The sequence below is a fragment of the Spea bombifrons genome, chromosome 5 (assembly GCF_027358695.1).
Source record: "Spea bombifrons isolate aSpeBom1 chromosome 5, aSpeBom1.2.pri, whole genome shotgun sequence".
NCBI classification, from domain to species: domain Eukaryota; kingdom Metazoa; phylum Chordata; class Amphibia; order Anura; family Pelobatidae; genus Spea; species Spea bombifrons.
Genome location: NC_071091.1, coordinates 107565917 through 107580479, shown reverse-complemented (window position 1 = coordinate 107580479; position 14563 = coordinate 107565917). Strand labels below are relative to the sequence as shown.

At 46.6% G+C, this 14563-nt stretch overlaps 16 non-coding genes across 16 annotated transcripts; all 16 read right to left on the bottom strand.

Moving 5' to 3' along the window:
* Positions 1-4615: 4615 nt before the first annotated feature.
* LOC128498167 (U4 spliceosomal RNA) lies at positions 4616-4757 on the bottom strand. Its single transcript, XR_008354421.1, has one exon. It is a non-coding gene; the product is annotated as a U4 spliceosomal RNA (small nuclear RNA).
* A 491-nt stretch (positions 4758-5248) lies between these two features.
* LOC128498370 (U4 spliceosomal RNA) lies at positions 5249-5390 on the bottom strand. Its single transcript, XR_008354600.1, has one exon. It is a non-coding gene; the product is annotated as a U4 spliceosomal RNA (small nuclear RNA).
* A 491-nt stretch (positions 5391-5881) lies between these two features.
* Positions 5882-6023, bottom strand: LOC128498446 (U4 spliceosomal RNA). Its single transcript, XR_008354673.1, has one exon. It is a non-coding gene; the product is annotated as a U4 spliceosomal RNA (small nuclear RNA).
* A 491-nt stretch (positions 6024-6514) lies between these two features.
* Positions 6515-6656, bottom strand: LOC128498166 (U4 spliceosomal RNA). Its single transcript, XR_008354420.1, has one exon. It is a non-coding gene; the product is annotated as a U4 spliceosomal RNA (small nuclear RNA).
* A 492-nt stretch (positions 6657-7148) lies between these two features.
* Positions 7149-7290, bottom strand: LOC128498477 (U4 spliceosomal RNA). Its single transcript, XR_008354703.1, has one exon. It is a non-coding gene; the product is annotated as a U4 spliceosomal RNA (small nuclear RNA).
* A 491-nt stretch (positions 7291-7781) lies between these two features.
* Positions 7782-7923, bottom strand: LOC128498581 (U4 spliceosomal RNA). Its single transcript, XR_008354791.1, has one exon. It is a non-coding gene; the product is annotated as a U4 spliceosomal RNA (small nuclear RNA).
* A 491-nt stretch (positions 7924-8414) lies between these two features.
* Positions 8415-8556, bottom strand: LOC128498165 (U4 spliceosomal RNA). Its single transcript, XR_008354419.1, has one exon. It is a non-coding gene; the product is annotated as a U4 spliceosomal RNA (small nuclear RNA).
* A 491-nt stretch (positions 8557-9047) lies between these two features.
* Positions 9048-9189, bottom strand: LOC128498365 (U4 spliceosomal RNA). The gene has a single exon (XR_008354596.1). It is a non-coding gene; the product is annotated as a U4 spliceosomal RNA (small nuclear RNA).
* Positions 9190-9680: 491 nt separating this feature from the next.
* On the bottom strand, positions 9681-9822 carry LOC128498399 (U4 spliceosomal RNA). Its single transcript, XR_008354627.1, has one exon. It is a non-coding gene; the product is annotated as a U4 spliceosomal RNA (small nuclear RNA).
* Positions 9823-10313: 491 nt separating this feature from the next.
* Positions 10314-10454, bottom strand: LOC128498513 (U4 spliceosomal RNA). Its single transcript, XR_008354736.1, has one exon. It is a non-coding gene; the product is annotated as a U4 spliceosomal RNA (small nuclear RNA).
* Positions 10455-10945: 491 nt separating this feature from the next.
* Positions 10946-11087, bottom strand: LOC128498164 (U4 spliceosomal RNA). The gene has a single exon (XR_008354418.1). It is a non-coding gene; the product is annotated as a U4 spliceosomal RNA (small nuclear RNA).
* Positions 11088-11578: 491 nt separating this feature from the next.
* Positions 11579-11720, bottom strand: LOC128498163 (U4 spliceosomal RNA). The gene has a single exon (XR_008354417.1). It is a non-coding gene; the product is annotated as a U4 spliceosomal RNA (small nuclear RNA).
* Positions 11721-12211: 491 nt separating this feature from the next.
* LOC128498369 (U4 spliceosomal RNA) lies at positions 12212-12353 on the bottom strand. Its single transcript, XR_008354599.1, has one exon. It is a non-coding gene; the product is annotated as a U4 spliceosomal RNA (small nuclear RNA).
* Positions 12354-12844: 491 nt separating this feature from the next.
* LOC128498445 (U4 spliceosomal RNA) lies at positions 12845-12986 on the bottom strand. The gene has a single exon (XR_008354672.1). It is a non-coding gene; the product is annotated as a U4 spliceosomal RNA (small nuclear RNA).
* Positions 12987-13477: 491 nt separating this feature from the next.
* LOC128498162 (U4 spliceosomal RNA) lies at positions 13478-13619 on the bottom strand. The gene has a single exon (XR_008354416.1). It is a non-coding gene; the product is annotated as a U4 spliceosomal RNA (small nuclear RNA).
* Positions 13620-14111: 492 nt separating this feature from the next.
* On the bottom strand, positions 14112-14253 carry LOC128498476 (U4 spliceosomal RNA). Its single transcript, XR_008354702.1, has one exon. It is a non-coding gene; the product is annotated as a U4 spliceosomal RNA (small nuclear RNA).
* Positions 14254-14563: the final 310 nt, after the last annotated feature.

Here is a 14563-nt window from a genome sequence, read left to right as displayed (position 1 = left end):
TCACAAACCCAAAACACATGCACCACACTTTCCACTCTACCACACCTATCCCTAGGACAAACTTCAGAAACACACAACTTTCTCACTCTCTGGAACTCCCTAGTTGGCAAACATCCGTGTACCGCCATCCAACTCACATCCCTCTGTCTATTAGCTAACTCCCTATCTGATACCATCTTCCACACCAACTGACTTTGACTTTCTGTCAACCCACCCAACCTAACACCCAACTCCCGATCCCTAATCATCCGTAACACACACCTCTTCTCCTCCCACATAGCCACAGTCACACCCTGCAATTCATACTTTTTAATTCCACACTCAATTCTCTCATAAAACCAAGGCACTCTGAAACATACCGGTTTCTTACGATCCAACACGTACAACCCATACCTCCTCAACAAATCACCCGCCGCGTATCTCAACATGCAACCTACCATTGACTCCTTCTTGCACACCTTCATACATACCCGTATATACTGTATCATCAAAAAACGTTCAATCTCAGGCATATCCATACCCCCTTTCTCTACTTGTAAGATCACTTTCTCCCTTTTCAAACGCTCCATCCTAGAATTCCAAAAAAACAAAAACAAACGTCTTACTAACTTCCTAATCACACTCGCACTACCAGGAAAAACCACATTTAAATACAACAACAACGGAACAATCACCACTTTCACAATTAACACTCTCCCAGAGAAGGATAAAGTCCTAGATGACCACAAACCTAACTTTTGATTAACCTTACTTACCACCTTATCCCAACTCTCACGTCCATCCAATCTCTCATCAAACTTAACCCCTAATACCTCAATCTCATCCTTCTTCACAGGCCATCCACACAGCTCCAATTCCCTCCAAGCACCAAACGCTTTGCACGCACACTTACCCCAATTAACCTTAAACCCACTCCCCATACAAAACCCATCCACCAACAACTTAACCCTTCTCAACCCAGCTTGCGTTCTGCATACTACCGTTACATCGTCCATATAGCCTAAAACTTTCAAACTCCTCCCATCACTACCAGGTATTTCTACTCCTCTCACAACCTTATCACTTCTAATCATTCTTAACAAAGGTTCAATCACACAAATAAACAGAATAGGTGACAATGGACAACCCTGCCTTACCCCTGACTTTACACAAAAACTCTCTGACAAACAACCATTCACCATCACTTTACTACTAATTCCTTCATACAAACTTCGCAACCACCTCAACATTCCTGCAGGTATCCCTAATCTTTCCAATATCCTAAACAAAAACCCATGCACCACCCTATCATACGCCTTCTCAAAATCAATCGTTGCAATCGCTACTTCCATCTTCCTGTCCATACAATACCACAAAGCATCCCGTAACACAATCAAACTATCACTAATCTGTCTCCCAGGCACCGCACACACTTGTTCCTCCCCAACCAAACTAGTAACAACCATCCTCAACCGATTCGCTAACACTTTTGCAATCACCTTGTAATCCACATTCAACAATGTAATCGGTCTCCAATTTCTCAAATCCCTTCTATCACCTTTTTTAAATAATAACACAATCACACCTTCTTTCATTGAATCTAGCAACACATTCTTACGCAACACTTCCACACAAACTTCCATAAAATCACTTCCAACTATATCCCAAAACTTGCAATAAAACTCGACAGGCAACCCATCACATCCAGGCGTCTTCCCTTTAGCCATACTCTTCACCACACATTCTAATTCATCCTTCGTTATTTCCCTTACCAAATCCTCAGCATCTATACTATCTATTCTCTTTTCTACACCATCCAAGATCTCACTCTCTACCTTTAAATCTCTAACTTTCTCCATATATAAATCCTTATAAAAATCCACCACCACATCCACTATCCCTACCCCATTCACAACACCCCCATCCTTATCAAACACACATTCCATTAAACTCTTCCCACCAAACGCCTTCTTAAAAAAGAACCTAGTGCACTTCTCGTCTTCTTCAAAAATTTTCACCCTAGCATGAAACATAATCTTTTTACCTTTCGTCTCAACATATTGATTAACCTGTTGTCTTGCTTCTCTCAACTCATTCGTAACATCCATACCAAGTACCCTCAACTTCCGTAAATACTCCAATCGTGTCTGCCACATAACCAACTCCCTCCTTTCCTTCTTTGCCCTAGCTCGCCCCATATTCACAAAAAATAACCTCACTTGCACTTTAACATATTCCCACCATCGACCCACCGACATAAACCACCTTTTCCTCCTACGCAAACCTAAATAAAACCTTTCAAAACTTTTAACCACCCACTCATCATCCATCAATCCCACATTCAACTTCCACTGTCCCCGCCCCATCATAATTTCTTCTGCAAATTCCACCTTACATAACAAACAAGCATGATCCGTAAAAGGCAATCTTACCCCACTCAATTCTACCCCATTCATACATTTTGAAAAGAAAATAAAATCGATCCTTGAGCACACCCTCCCATCCTCACTGAAAAAGGAAAAAAACCTTTCAGACGACTTACACAATCTAACCGAATCAATTAAACAAAAATCCTCCACCATTTGTCCCAATTCCCTACTAGATCCATCTAACTGTGCTCCCTTCCTACCCCCCACCCTATCCTCCGTCTTGAGTACGCAATTGAAATCACCTACCAAAAAGACCATCTCCCTCCCTGGCAACCATAACTTGACATGTTGGAATAAGGTCACCCTCTCCTTCCTCTCCACTGGTGCATAAACATTAATTAACTTAAAACCTACACCCCCATACCTGAAGAAAACCACCACCACCCTTCCCTTTTCCACCTCCACCACCCTGACTACTTGAAAGTCAAAACTTCGGAATAGTACTGCCACCCCACAATTCCGTCTAACCCCGAATGAAAAGACCGAAGGACCCAAGGTCCAAGGCTGGCTCTGCAATGGTTCCGATAGATTACACTCTTGCAGACAAAAGATATCCGCCTTTTGAACCTCCAACGCCTTGAAAACTACCACACGCCTTGCAGCTCCCTGAATGCTTCTAACATTGAGGGATGCAATACAAAGAGACCTCATATTTAATACTCATCAGCACTCTTCATACTACACCCCTCATGTCCCAGATCGGAACTTTTTAGTCAACGTCTCCTCCACCACCTCTGAAAAACTCTTCGCGGAGTCTGCCACTCTACGACTAAAGCCACCTTCAGGCTCCTCAGAACAAACAGAAAGTGGAGAACAACTTCCGTCGCCTTCCGAAAATACATCCATCCGGGGGGAATCAGGTGAAGACACACTTTCGCACTCCCGAACTCTTTTTTCGGTACTGCAGCCCTCTCCTGCATCCATCATCGCGGCCTCTACAAACCTACCTCCCGCCTGCCCGGGTTCCTGCTCTATCCGGCCAATATCTGGCAACTCCGCGGCACCAAGTGGAGGATCCTGGATTACCTCCAACAGTGTCACTTCCTGTTGGGGCGTGGTATCCATCCCAGGATCCACAACGGCACTTTGTACCACACTCATAGCCACCTTAACAACCGCTTCCTCCGACACCACAGCAACCACAGGCTGATCTTCCGGCGGCGGTTTGACAGCCGCTCCGGACGCAAGAGAAAATTGCTCCACCAATTTATCCACGTGCGCCGACCGCTCCGCCTCTATCCTCCTCTCTTCCTCCTCCTGCCTTTCAGCAGCCTTCTTGCGCTGCTCTCTAAGCACGGGGCATGACCATGCCCCATGTCCCACATCACCACAAATATCACATTTTCTGGGATTAGGACATTCAAAGGCTATATGCCCCTTCTGCTTGCAGTTGCGGCAGAACTTCTGATCTTCGACGCAGTGCTCCCCAGTGTGCCCAAACTTAAAACACTTGCGACAAAATTCAGGACAATTGGGGTAAAAAAGGTACCCCTGATTCCCCCCGATAGAAAAGTTCTGCGGAGGATGTATCATCCCTCCGTATCCCTTTTCATCTGGCTTTAGAGTTACCCAAAACCTCCTCCTACCGTTATACACTCCGAAAGGGTTCCTCACATATTCAGGTTCTCCTACCTTCGACGCATAACGGCTGAGAAAAGCCCCGATAGCATCATCCGGAACAAAAGGGTTGTACATATGTACAGTTATACACACCTTCCGAACTGCCATCGAAGGACGAAATACAATACCACGAAGTAATGGGTGCTCCGCTTGGGTCAGACTCCGCTCCATCAGATGTCGCGCTCCCCAGATAGACTTGAAAGTGACGTCAAAAAAACCGCGGTATCCAAAATCCTGAAGGCAAAAGATCTCCCCACGAGGCATCTGTAGAAGACCTTCCACGATTTGCATCTGCACCTCCTCCAGCGAAATCCTCCTCCGACGTTCTTCATCCTCGATGCAGATCCGTACCGTATTGGGAAAGTTCGGTACCGCCATCTCCACGATCGCAACTCGTTCCTAATGTCAGCTCTGTCGGGGCCCCCAATAGCAGCACCCGGCTTAAGACCCCATTTAAGGGGCCGATGCCGGGAGGCCGAGGGCCGAACTCCGCTAACACTAGGACCTCCTGACCAGACCGCCTGTACAAAGTACCCTTGGTCTTAGCCAAAAGGCCGAGAAGCGATATTATTAAACAGACACACCAGTCTCACAAGAGACCGTCAAAAATTGCCAGTGCTGACTATTTTTCAAGTCATCACGGCGGGGTATTGGGAAAAGTTTTCAATTAGCAATAATCACGCCTCGGTTAAAACCTCATGGGCTACGATACTGCCACTGCGCAAAGCTGGGGACTAGGCAGCTATGGTATATAAAGGACGTCCACCAAGATCTCGTTAACGTTTTGGCTAGGTATGGGCGGTCATTAGGCCAGGGCAGAGCATTGTGGGAGCGGTCATGCAAATTTCACTGGCGAGTGACCAATGGTTTCTCCGGAAAAGGCCTGGAAGCTCAGATCTTTCAGGCAAAATGCAAACGAGGGCCCACCTTCACGTTCCGAGACAAAATGCACTTGTTTACCTCATGGGGCTCAAAGGCTTTCCCTACTGTCAAGGGTTTGAAGAATCAAGATCTCTTTGATGAGATTACTAGAGCTGACCCCATATGCCTGTTAAGACGATAAGAATCACACTCTTGGGTTAGGATATAACACGGAGATATGAGAGACGGGTTTGGACTAGAACAACTTGATGTGCTGCAACAGGTAGGTCCGCAGTATGGAACGAGTTGTGGGTGCCGTGATTTAAGCCGTATCTTCTATTATTAAACAGACACACCAGTCTCACAAGAGACCGTCAAAAATTGCCAGTGCTGACTATTTTTCAAATCATCACGGCGGGGTATTGGGAAAAGTTTTCAATTAGCAATAATCACGCCTCGGTTAAAACCTCATGGGCTACGATACTGCCACTGCGCAAAGCTAAGGACTAGGCAGCTTTGGTATATAAAGGACGTCCACCAAGATCTCGTTAACGTTTTGGCTAGGTATGGGCGGTCATTAGGCCAGGGCAGAGCATTGTGGGAGCGGTCATGCAAATTTCACTGGCGAGTGACCAATGGTTTCTCCGGAAAAGGCCTGGAAGCTCAGATCTTTCAGGCAAAATGCAAACGAGGGCCCACCTTCACGTTCCGAGACAAAATGCACTTGTTTACCTCATGGGGCTCAAAGGCTTTCCCTACTGTCAAGGGTTTGAAGAATCAAGATCTCTTTGATGAGATTACTAGAGCTGACCCCATATGCCTGTTAAGACGATAAGAGTCACACTCTTGGGTTAGGATATAACACGGAGATATGAGAGATGGGTTTGGACTAGGACAACTTGATGTGCTGCAACAGGTAGGTCCGCAGTATGGAACGAATTGTGGGTGCCGTGCTTTAAGCCGTATCTTCTATTATTAAACAGACACACCAGTCTCACAAGAGACCGTCAAAAATTGCCAGTGCTGACTATTTTTCAAGTCATCACGGCGGGGTATTGGGAAAAGTTTTCAATTAGCAATAATCACGCCTCGGTTAAAACCTCATGGGCTACGATACTGCCGCTGCGCAAACCTGGGGACTAGGCAGCTTTGGTATATAAAGGACGTCCACCAAGATCTCGTTAACGTTTTGGCTAGGTATGGGCGGTCATTAGGCCAGGGCAGAGCATTGTGGGAGCGGTCATGCAAATTTCACTGGCGAGTGACCAATGGTTTCTCCGGAAAAGGCCTGGAAGCTCAGATCTTTCAGGCAAAATGCAAACGAGGGCCCACCTTCACGTTCCGAGACAAAATGCACTTGTTTACCTCATGGGGCTCAAAGGCTTTCCCTACTGTCAAGGGTTTGAAGAATCAAGATCTCTTTGATGAGATTACTAGAGCTGACCCCATATGCCTGTTAAGACGATAAGAGTCACACTCTTGGGTTAGGATATAACACGGAGATATGAAAGATGGGTTTGGACTAGGACAACTTGATGTGCTGCAACAGGTAGGTCCGCAGTAAGGAATGAGTTGCGGGTGCCGTGCTTTAAGCCGTATCTTCTATTATTAAACAGACACACCAGTCTCACAAGAGACCGTCAAAAATTGCCAGTGCTGACTATTTTTCAAGTCATCACGGCGGGGTATTGGGAAAAGTTTTCAATTAGCAATAATCACGCCTCGGTTAAAACCTCATGGGCTACGATACTGCCACTGCGCAAAGCTGGAGACTAGGCAGCTTAGGTATGTAAAGGACGTCCACCAAGATCTCGTTAACGTTTTGGCTAGGTACGGGCGGTTATTAGGCCAGGGCAGAGCATTGTGGGAGCGTGTCATGCAAATTTCACTGGCGAGTGACCAATGGTTTCTCCGGGAAAGGCCTGGAAGCTCAGATCTTTCAGGCAAAATGCAAACGAGGGCCCACCTTCACGTTCCGAGACAAAATGCACTTGTTTACCTCATGGGGCCCAAAGGCTTTCCCTACTGTCAAGGGTTTGAAGAATCAAGATCTCTTTGATGAGATTACTAGAGCTGACCCCATATGCCTGTTAAGACGATAAGAGTCACACTCTTGGGTTAGGATATAACACGGAGATATGAAAGACGGGTTTGGACTAGGACAACTTGATGTGCTGCGACAGGTAGGTCCGCAGTATGGAACGAGTTGTGGGTGCCATGCTTTAAGCCGTATCTTCTATTATTAAACAGACACACCAGTCTCACAAGAGACCGTCAAAAACTGCCAGTGCTGACTATTTTTCAAGCCATCACGGCGGGGTATTGGGAAAAGTTTTCAATTAGCAATAATCACGCCTCGGTTAAAACCTCATGGGCTACGATACTGCCACTGCGCAAAGCTGGGGACTAGGCAGCTTTGGTATATAAAGGACGTCCACCAAGATCTCGTTAACGTTTTGGCTAGGTATGGGCGGTCATTAGGCCAGGGCAGAGCATTGTGGGAGCGGTCATGCAAATTTCACTGGCGAGTGACCAATGGTTTCTCCGGAAAAGGCCTGGAAGCTCAGATCTTTCAGGCAAAATGCAAACGAGGGCCCACCTTCACTTTCCGAGACAAAATGCACTTGTTTATCTCATGGGGCTCAAAGGCTTTCCCTACTGTCAAGGGTTTGAAGAATCAAGATCTCTTTGATGAGATTACTAGAGCTGACCCCATATGCCTGTTAAGACGATAAGAGTCACACTCTTGGGTTAGGATATAACACGGAGATATGAAAGATGGGTTTGGACTAGGACAACTTGATGTGCTTCAACAGGTAGGTCCGCAGTAAGGAATGAGTTGTGGGTGCCGTGCTTTAAGCCGTATCTTCTATTATTAAACAGACACACCAGTCTCACAAGAGACCGTCAAAAATTGCCAGTGCTGACTATTTTTCAAGTCATCACGGCGGGGTATTGGGAAAAGTTTTCAATTAGCAATAATCACGCCTCGGTTAAAACCTCATGGGCTACGATATTGCCACTGCGCAAAGCTGAGGACTAGGCAGCGTTGGTATATAAAGGATGTCCACCAAGATCTCGTTAACGTTTTGGCTAGGTATGGGCGGTCATTAGGCCAGGGCAGAGCATTGTGGGAGCGGTCATGCAAATTTCACTGGCGAGTGACCAATGGTTTCTCCGGAAAAGGCCTGGAAGCTCAGATCTTTCAGGCAAAATGCAAACGAGGGCCCACCTTCACGTTCCGAGACAAAATGCACTTGTTTACCTCATGGGGCTCAAAGGCTTTCCCTACTGTCAAGGGTTTGAAGAATCAAGATCTCTTTGATGAGATTACTCGAGCTGACCCCATATGCCTGTTAAGACGATAAGAGTCACACTCTTGGGTTAGGATATAACACGGAGATATGAAAGATGGGTTTGGACTAGGACAACTTGATGTGCTGCAACAGGTAGGTCCGCAGTAAGGAATGAGTTGCGGGTGCCGTGCTTTAAGCCGTATCTTCTATTATTAAACAGACACACCAGTCTCACAAGAGACCGTCAAAAATTGCCAGTGCTGACTATTTTTCAAGTCATCACGGCGGGGTATTGGGAAAAGTTTTCAATTAGCAATAATCACGCCTCGGTTAAAACCTCATGGGCTACGATACTGCCACTGCGCAAAGCTGGGGACCAGGCAGCTTAGGTATATAAAGGACGTCCACCAAGATCTCGTTAACGTTTTGGCTAGGTATGGGCGGTCATTAGGCCAGGGCAGAGCATTGTGGGAGCGGTCATGCAAATTTCACTGGCGAGTGACCAATGGTTTCTCCGGAAAAGGCCTGGAAGCTCAGATCTTTCAGGCAAAATGCAAACGAGGGCCCACCTTCACGTTCCGAGACAAAATGCACTTGTTTACCTCATGGGGCTCAAAGGCTTTCCCTACTGTCAAGGGTTTGAAGAATCAAGATCTCTTTGATGAGATTACTAGAGCTGACCCCATATGCCTGTTAAGACGATAAGAGTCACACTCTTGGGTTAGGTTATAACACGGAGATATGAATGATGGGTTTGGACTAGGACAACTTGATGTGCTGCAACAGGTAGGTCCGCAGTATGGAATGAGTTGCGGGTGACGTGCTTTAAGCCGTATCTTCTATTATTAAACAGACACACCAGTCTCACAAGAGACCGTCAAAAATTGCCAGTGCTGACTATTTTTCAAGTCATCACGGCGGGGTATTGGGAAAAGTTTTCAATTAGCAATAATCACACCTCGGTTAAAACCTCATGGGCTACGATACTGCCACTGCGCAAAGCTGGGGACTAGGCAGCTTTGGTATATAAAGGACGTCCACCAAGATCTCGTTAACGTTTTGGCTAGGTATGGGCGGTCATTAGGCCAGGGCAGCGCATTGTGGGAGCGGTCATGCAAATTTCACTGGCGAGTGACCAATGGTTTCTCCGGAAAAGGCCTGGAAGCTCAGATCTTTCAGGCAAAACGCAAACGAGGGCCCACCTTCACGTTCCGAGACAAAATGCACTTGTTTACCTCATGGGGCTCAAAGGCTTTCCCTACTGTCAAGGGTTTGAAGAATCAAGATCTCTTTGATGAGATTACTAGAGCTGACCCCATATGCCTGTTAAGACGATAAGAGTCACACTCTTGGGTTAGGATATAACACGGAGATATGAGAGATGGGTTTGGACTAGGACAACTTGATGTGCTGCGACAGGTAGGTCCGCAGTATGGAATGAGTTGTGGGTGCCGTGCTTTAAGCCGTATCTTCTATTATTAAACAGACACACCAGTCTCACAAGAGACCGTCAAAAATTGCCGGTGCTGACTATTTTTCAAGTCATCACGGCGGGGTATTGGGAAAAGTTTTCAATTAGCAATAATCACGCCTCGGTTAAAACCTCATGGGCTACGACACTGCCACTGCGCAAAGCTGGGGACTAGGCAGCTTTGGTATATAAAGGACGTCCACCAAGATCTCGTTAACGTTTTGGCTAGGTATGGGCGGTCATTAGGCCAGGGCAGAGCATTGTGGGAGCGGTCATGCAAATTTCACTGGCGAGTGACCAATGGTTTCTCCGGAAAAGGCCTGGAAGCTCAGATCTTTCAGGCAAAACGCAAACGAGGGCCCACCTTCACGTTCCGAGACAAAATGCACTTGTTTACCTCATGGGGCTCAAAGGCTTTCCCTACTGTCAAGGTTTTGAAGAATCAAGATCTCTTTGATGAGATTACTAGAGCTGACCCCATATGCCTGTTAAGACGATAAGAGTCACACTCTTGGGTTAGGATATAACACGGAGATATGAGAGATGGGTTTGGACTAAGACAACTTGATGTGCTGCAACAGGTAGGTCCGCAGTATGGAATGAGTTGTGGGTGCCGTGCTTTAAGCAGTGTCTTCTGTTATTAAACAGACACATCAGTCTCACAAGAGACCGTAAAAATTGCCAATGCTGACTATTTTTCAAGACATCACGGCGGGGTATTGGAAAAAGTTTTCAATTAGCAATAATCACGCCTCGGTTAAAACCTCATGGGCAACGATACTGCCACTGCGCAAAGCTGGGGACTAGGCAGCTTTGGTATATAAAGGATGTCCACCAAGATCTCGTTAACGTTTTGGCTAGGTATGGGCGGTCATTAGGCCAGGGCAGCGCATTGTGGGAGCGGTCATGCAAATTTCACTGGCGAGTGACCAATGGTTTCTCCGGAAAAGGCCTGGAAGCTCAGATCTTTCAGGCAAAATGCAAACGAGGGCCCACCTTCACGTTCCGAGACAAAATGCACTTGTTTACCTCATGGGGCTCAAAGGCTTTCCCTACTGTCAAGGGTTTGAAGAATCAAGATCTCTTTGATGAGATTACTAGAGCTGACCCCATATGCCTGTTAAGACGATAAGAGTCACACTCTTGGGTTAGGATATAACACGGAGATATGAAAGATGGGTTTGGACTAGGACAACTTGATGTGCTGCAACAGATAGGTCCGCAGTAAGGAATGAGTTGCGGGTGCCGTGCTTTAAGCCGTATCTTCTATTATTAAACAGACACACCAGTCTCACAAGAGACCGTCAAAAATTGCCAGTGCTGACTATTTTTCAAGTCATCACGGCGGGGTATTGGGAAAAGTTTTCAATTAGCAATAATCACGCCTCGGTTAAAACCTCATGGGCTACGATACTGCCACTGCGCAAAGCTGGAGACTAGGCAGCTTAGGTATGTAAAGGACGTCCACCAAGATCTCGTTAACGTTTTGGCTAGGTACGGGCGGTTATTAGGCCAGGGCAGAGCATTGTGGGAGCGGTCATGCAAATTTCACTGGCGAGTGACCAATGGTTTCTCCGGGAAAGGCCTGAAAGCTCAGATCTTTCAGGCAAAATGCAAACGAGGGCCCACCTTCACGTTCCGAGACAAAATGCACTTGTTTACCTCATGGGGCTCAAAGGCTTTCCCTACTGTCAAGGGTTTGAAGAATCAAGATCTCTTTGATGAGATTACTAGAGCTGACCCCATATGCCTGTTAAGACGATAAGAGTCACACTCTTGGGTTAGGATATAACACGGAGATATGAAAGACGGGTTTGGACTAGGACAACTTGATGTCCTTCAACAGGTAGGTCCGCAGTAAGGAATGAGTTGTGGGTGCCGTGCTTTAAGCCGTATCTTCTATTATTAAACAGACACACCAGTCTCACAAGAGACCGTCAAAAATTGCCAGTGCTGACTATTTTTCAAGTCATCACGGCGGGGTATTGGGAAAAGTTTTCAATTAGCAATAATCACGCCTCGGTTAAAACCTCATGGGCTACGATACTGCCACTGCGCAAAGCTGGGGACTAGGCAGCTATGGTATATAAAGGACGTCCACCAAGATCTCGTTAACGTTTTGGCTAGGTATGGGCGGTCATTAGGCCAGGGCAGAGCATTGTGGGAGCGGTCATGCAAATTTCACTGGCGAGTGACCAATGGTTTCTCCGGAAAAGGCCTGGAAGCTCAGATCTTTCAGGCAAAATGCAAACGAGGGCCCACCTTCACGTTCCGAGACAAAATGCACTTGTTTACCTCATGGGGCTCAAAGGCTTTCCCTACTGTCAAGGGTTTGAAGAATCAAGATCTCTTTGATGAGATTACTAGAGCTGACCCCATATGCCTGTTAAGACGATAAGAATCACACTCTTGGGTTAGGATATAACACGGAGATATGAGAGATGGGTTTGGACTAGAACAACTTGATGTGCTGCAACAGGTAGGTCCGCAGTATGGAACGAGTTGTGGGTGCCGTGATTTAAGCCGTATCTTCTATTATTAAACAGACACACCAGTCTCACAAGAGACCGTCAAAAATTGCCAGTGCTGACTATTTTTCAAATCATCACGGCGGGGTATTGGGAAAAGTTTTCAATTAGCAATAATCACGCCTCGGTTAAAACCTCATGGGCTACGATACTGCCACTGCGCAAAGCTAAGGACTAGGCAGCTTTGGTATATAAAGGACGTCCACCAAGATCTCGTTAACGTTTTGGCTAGGTATGGGCGGTCATTAGGCCAGGGCAGAGCATTGTGGGAGCGGTCATGCAAATTTCACTGGCGAGTGACCAATGGTTTCTCCGGAAAAGGCCTGGAAGCTCAGATCTTTCAGGCAAAATGCAAACGAGGGCCCACCTTCACGTTCCGAGACAAAATGCACTTGTTTACCTCATGGGGCTCAAAGGCTTTCCCTACTGTCAAGGGTTTGAAGAATCAAGATCTCTTTGATGAGATTACTAGAGCTGACCCCATATGCCTGTTAAGACGATAAGAGTCACACTCTTGGGTTAGGATATAACACGGAGATATGAGAGATGGGTGTGGACTAGGACAACTTGATGTGCTGCAACAGGTAGGTCCGCAGTATGGAACGAATTGTGGGTGCCGTGCTTTAAGCCGTATCTTCTATTATTAAACAGACACACCAGTCTCACAAGAGACCGTCAAAAATTGCCAGTGCTGACTATTTTTCAAGTCATCACGGCGGGGTATTGGGAAAAGTTTTCAATTAGCAATAATCACGCCTCGGTTAAAACCTCATGGGCTACGATACTGCCGCTGCGCAAACCTGGGGACTAGGCAGCTTTGGTATATAAAGGACGTCCACCAAGATCTCGTTAACGTTTTGGCTAGGTATGGGCGGTCATTAGGCCAGGGCAGAGCATTGTGGGAGCGGTCATGCAAATTTCACTGGCGAGTGACCAATGGTTTCTCCGGAAAAGGCCTGGAAGCTCAGATCTTTCAGGCAAAATGCAAACGAGGGCCCACCTTCACGTTCCGAGACAAAATGCACTTGTTTACCTCATGGGGCTCAAAGGCTTTCCCTACTGTCAAGGGTTTGAAGAATCAAGATCTCTTTGATGAGATTACTAGAGCTGACCCCATATGCCTGTTAAGACGATAAGAGTCACACTCTTGGGTTAGGATATAACACGGAGATATGAAAGATGGGTTTGGACTAGGACAACTTGATGTGCTGCAACAGGTAGGTCCGCAGTAAGGAATGAGTTGCGGGTGCCGTGCTTTAAGCCGTATCTTCTATTATTAAACAGACACACCAGTCTCACAAGAGACCGTCAAAAATTGCCAGTGCTGACTATTTTTCAAGTCATCACGGCGGGGTATTGGGAAAAGTTTTCAATTAGCAATAATCACGCCTCGGTTAAAACCTCATGGGCTACGATACTGCCACTGCGCAAAGCTGGAGACTAGGCAGCTTAGGTATGTAAAGGACGTCCACCAAGATCTCGTTAACGTTTTGGCTAGGTACGGGCGGTTATTAGGCCAGGGCAGAGCATTGTGGGAGCGTGTCATGCAAATTTCACTGGCGAGTGACCAATGGTTTCTCCGGGAAAGGCCTGGAAGCTCAGATCTTTCAGGCAAAATGCAAACGAGGGCCCACCTTCACGTTCCGAGACAAAATGCACTTGTTTACCTCATGGGGCCCAAAGGCTTTCCCTACTGTCAAGGGTTTGAAGAATCAAGATCTCTTTGATGAGATTACTAGAGCTGACCCCATATGCCTGTTAAGACGATAAGAGTCACACTCTTGGGTTAGGATATAACACGGAGATATGAAAGACGGGTTTGGACTAGGACAACTTGATGTGCTGCGACAGGTAGGTCCGCAGTATGGAACGAGTTGTGGGTGCCATGCTTTAAGCCGTATCTTCTATTATTAAACAGACACACCAGTCTCACAAGAGACCGTCAAAAACTGCCAGTGCTGACTATTTTTCAAGCCATCACGGCGGGGTATTGGGAAAAGTTTTCAATTAGCAATAATCACGCCTCGGTTAAAACCTCATGGGCTACGATACTGCCACTGCGCAAAGCTGGGGACTAGGCAGCTTTGGTATATAAAGGACGTCCACCAAGATCTCGTTAACGTTTTGGCTAGGTATGGGCGGTCATTAGGCCAGGGCAGAGCATTGTGGGAGCGGTCATGCAAATTTCACTGGCGAGTGACCAATGGTTTCTCCGGAAAAGGCCTGGAAGCTCAGATCTTTCAGGCAAAATGCAAACGAGGGCCCACCTTCACTTTCCGAGACAAAATGCACTTGTTTATCTCATGGGGCTCAAAGGCTTTCCCTACTGTCAAGGGTTTGAAGAATCAAGATCTCTTTGATGAGATTACTAGAGCTGAC